The 4248-nt window shown below is 46.7% G+C and overlaps 2 long non-coding RNA genes across 2 annotated transcripts in view; one reads left to right on the forward strand and one right to left on the reverse strand.

Moving 5' to 3' along the window:
* LOC137858009 (uncharacterized) overlaps positions 1–4248 on the forward strand; it is a 187043-nt gene that overhangs the window by 97791 nt on the left and 85004 nt on the right. The gene's annotated exons all lie outside the window — the stretch shown is intronic.
* The window catches only part of LOC137858008 (uncharacterized), a 445999-nt gene that overhangs the window by 86058 nt on the left and 355693 nt on the right, over positions 1–4248 (reverse strand). The gene's annotated exons all lie outside the window — the stretch shown is intronic.

The following is a 4248-nucleotide window of genomic DNA, read 5'->3' on the forward strand; positions in this document are numbered from 1 at the left end:
GCCTACTCATGGAGGGGAGAGACTAGGTGTAGTGGGTTTACATGGGAAGGTTTTGGTAGCAGAGAGCCATAGGGGCGGTTTCTGCGAGAAAGATCTAGAAGCCGCCCCATTTTTGGGAAGGGCCCCATTGTTTTCCAGATCTGAGCCAATAAGCGATGTTGTTTTGCGCCTCTGTGAGAGCATATTTAAGACAGGGAAAAAACGCTGCGCCACACAGCAGCCGGGAGAGTCAAGGGAGTGAGAAACAGCCTTGCAGGTGCCAAGGTCAGTGTAGAAGGAGGGGGAGAGGTGCTCCAGGCGCCGGAGCAGAAGTCCCCTGCGGCCTGTGGTGAGGACCATGGTGAAGCAGGATGTCCCCCTGCAGCCCATGGAGTACCACGGTGGAGCAGGGTTCCACGCTGCAGCCCGTGGAGGAGACCACGGTGGAGCAGGTGGCCCTGCACCGACGGAGGCTGCCGCCTGTGGAAGACCCCTGCTGGAGCAGATTCCGGGCCGGACCTGTAGCCCGTGGAGAGGAGCCCACGCAGGAGCAGGTGACCTGGCAGGAGCTGCTGCCCGTGGGGGAGCCAGGTTGGAGCAGTTTTCTCCTGAGGGATGGACCCCATGGTATGGACCCATATCTGGAGCAGTTCTGGAAGAGCTGCTGCCTGTGGGAAGCCCACGCCGGATCAGTTCATCAAGGACTGCATCCCGTGGGTGGGACCCCACAGCACAGGGGACGAGAGTGACCGAGAAGGAGCGGCAGAGAAGAAGTGCTGTAGACTGACCATAACCCCCATTCCCCCGTTCCCCTGCGCCGCTCGGGGGGAGGAGGTGGAAGAGGGTGGAGGGGGGGGGGAAGGTGCTTTTGGTTTCTTTCCTTTGTTTCTCACTTCTCTCACTTATTAGTAATGAGCAATAAATCTTACTATCTATCTTCTTATGCTGAATCTGTTCTGCCCGTTACAATAATCATTGTGGGATTTTCTTGACCTTATCTCAACCCTAGAGCCCTTTTCACATATCTTCTCCCCAGTCCTCTTTGAGGAGGGGGAGTGAGAGAGCGGCTGTGGTGGAGCTCGGCTGCCCACTCGAGCGGAACCATGACACCTACATATGTTAACAACCTCATCTTAAAAAAAAAAATAAAACACCCTCATATCCCATTTTGACTATGACAAAATGGATAGGCCCTGACAGATTTTTTTGGTTTCCTGACAGGATTAGTGTTCTGCCAGACAATCCAGCTGCACCAACTCACGCTGTCCTTGCACAGCTCTTGTATCCAATGCACAGGAGGGCAGGAGCACACAGCCGAGCGCGGGGAAGGAGCAGGACTGCCTCTTCTGGCAGCAGCTCCCCAGTCCATTGCCTCAGCTGCAAGGCGAGCATGCCCCCCAGCCAGCACCATCTTCTGATGGGCGCTGTTTCTGGTGCGCGTTTGGAAAAGTTACCAGAAGTGAGTACTCTTTTCAGAGAGCAGTATGCCAACACAGGAGGGTCCCCGCCGCCCCTTCAGCCCACCCTAGCGCTGAGGGGACCGAAGGCTCCCCCCGGGCAGCTCCAACCCCGCAAGGCCCACCGAGGAGCCGCCGCCAACAGCCCCCCTCCCGGCGCCTGCGCCCTGAGGGCGGCTTCGCCAACCGCCATGAGCGGCGGCTCGGCCCCTCGCCGTCCTGCCGGGCACCATCGGGCTCCGAGCCCCGCAGGGACGGGTGCTGAGCCCTCCTTGCTGGTCCCGGCTTCGAGGGCTTTGCGTTTTGTTTCAGTTTAGGCTGTGGAGAAAGCGGCGGGGTGGGCGCGGAGAGCGCGGTCCGTGAGGGAACGGCGAGGGGAAGGAAGGGGAGCGCTGAGGGGAGGAAGGGCTGCAAAGGTTTTAAGTTTATTGTTTGGTGGTTTTTTTTTTTTTTTTTTTTTTTTTTGCTTTTTTTCCGCGTTAAGCCTCCCCATTCGATGCGAATGGTGCAGGAATGCATCGCCTAACACGAGTCGGAGAACCTCAAAGCCTTCGCTGAGGGAACCGCAGCCGCAGAGCAGGCAGCAGAGCTCAGCTGCTGAGCACAACGAGGCTCGCTCATTTCGGCGGCTGTGTGGCCTCAGCCGCTCCCGGTGCCTAAAAATAAAGCCAAAATAAAAATAAATTAAAAAAAAAAAAAAGCCGTATGGGAGCTCAGCGGCCCCGGCCGGGGCTACGCACACGGTCCCGGGGCTGCGTCAGCTGCCCACCCGCGCACCAGCCATCAGGAGGGGAAATCGTGGGAGGAAAAAAAGCCACGATGTTTTGAACTTAACACGTGTGTTTTGTTTCTTTGTCGCAGGGTGCTCTCTCCTCCCTTTCTGCCTTCCCCCCCCCCCCCCCCCCCCGAGGAGCACGTCTCCGCTGCACTGGAGGCAGGAGCCTGCTACACGCAGGTACGGTGGAGGTAAACGCCTTGGGAATGCACCTGTGTGTAAAAACTTACACGGTCGGTGTGTAAACCGACTCAAAAGCCCCTTTCCAGTCTTCTGGAGTTGTCAAGTGGTATTACCGCATCATGCCATGAAAATGAGCGAGGTGCATTTACGGTTCCTTAACGGTGAACAGATTCTCCAAACTAATCTGAGATAAAAGAGCATTTCCTATAAGGAAAAATAAAACTTTCACCTATCTATTTCACAACAATGAAAGGTTCGGGAATCTAGTATTTCCACAGCTCAACGCCAAAATAGATTACTTAATTATTCATTTCTCCAGATCTTTTTGGTGTAAAATCTGAAAGTAACTCAAACAACAAAATCTTGAGAATAAATTAGGGCATGTGTTAGAACTGAGAGAAAAAATCACAAGAACAGACTTTCACATGTTTTTCAGAACACCTACAAGTAAGTATCAGTTGGGTGTGGTGGCATCCTGTAAAATCCCTTTTGTTAAACAGATGGAAATGAAACTTGTGTGCCATCAGCCTCTTGTGGTGGCATGTTGAGAAGTAGCAAAGCTAGTTAGAAAATAATACACATGTACAGATTTAAGAAATGGACAACGTTTCACTGTAGATGTTTATTCTACTTATAGTAACAAAAACCTGTGAAGTCCCATATTTTAATGTACAGTGATATATTTTGTCGTATAAAATACAATTTACAGAAATTTCTATCAAGTAAACCTAAACAAACACACTTGCTTTTTGCATACTTTTACGTAGATCTTTAAATTAAAAACATCTCATTAAGAAAAATCTTACACCATAGTAGATGTTTGCATTTAATACCGCCTCTTTGCATTTTAACATTTTGTCTACGGGTTCAGAATACAGACCAATATTACTAATAATTAATATTACTAAATAATTATTAATTGATAATTATTTAAATTACTAAATAGTTAATAATTAATATTACTGATAATTAATAATTAATATTACCAATCTTCTTTTCAAACTTAAGTCTTATATATACTACCAGCATAAGCAGGGTCTGACAACAGTGACACTTTTTTTTTTTCTTTTTTTTTTTCAAAACACTTTTAGAGTGGAAAGTACAGGAAAATGGAGACATTTCTTAAATTTCCAGCAAAGTTCTGCCAAAAGAAAACCCAAGAAATGTCCCACATAATTAATTTAAATCGAAGAAATAAATTCCATGGCCCATGTAATAAACTTCTTTTATTTAACAAACTTCTTTTTCTTTCCTTTGGTATACCAATTCATTTGTAGTCTTAGCTCTTTGCCAATAGATGTCTGATTTTTTTAATTTTTTTGCTGGTTATAAAGGTGCTACTTCTATATACTCTTTAATAGCAGGTTTGTAAAAATGTGAAATTAAAAACCCCTCATCCACATGAAAAACTAGGTACGTTTTTTTTCGTTGTTGTACACTTAACAGATGGATTTCAAAACACAAAATACCTGTATATAAAAAGGAAGATAGTGCACTTTAAGCTTATAACATTCCATTTTCAAATCCTCCGTCCAATAATCAGTAACACTGTTCTTCTGCAGCCTTCTCCTAAATACGCATGACCCTTGCATTGTAAAATAAACAAGACAGCAATATTTGACTCCTTGTCAAATATGCAGCAAGTGAAAGTCCAGTATGTTCTTGCCTTTTACCTATTTGAATATTGTCGTTCACAGTTGTTCAAAAATTGCTAATTTGTCAGTACATTTTGTAAGGCTAGATTTACAACAGCATTTTTGCAAAGGTGAGAATATACAGTATATACAGAAGACATTGACTCAGTCCTTGCAGTGGTGTCTATTATCTATGGGAAATATAACAGCAGTTATAGTT

This window comes from Anas acuta, chromosome 5 (assembly GCF_963932015.1).
Source record: "Anas acuta chromosome 5, bAnaAcu1.1, whole genome shotgun sequence".
Taxonomy (NCBI): Eukaryota; Metazoa; Chordata; class Aves; order Anseriformes; family Anatidae; genus Anas; species Anas acuta.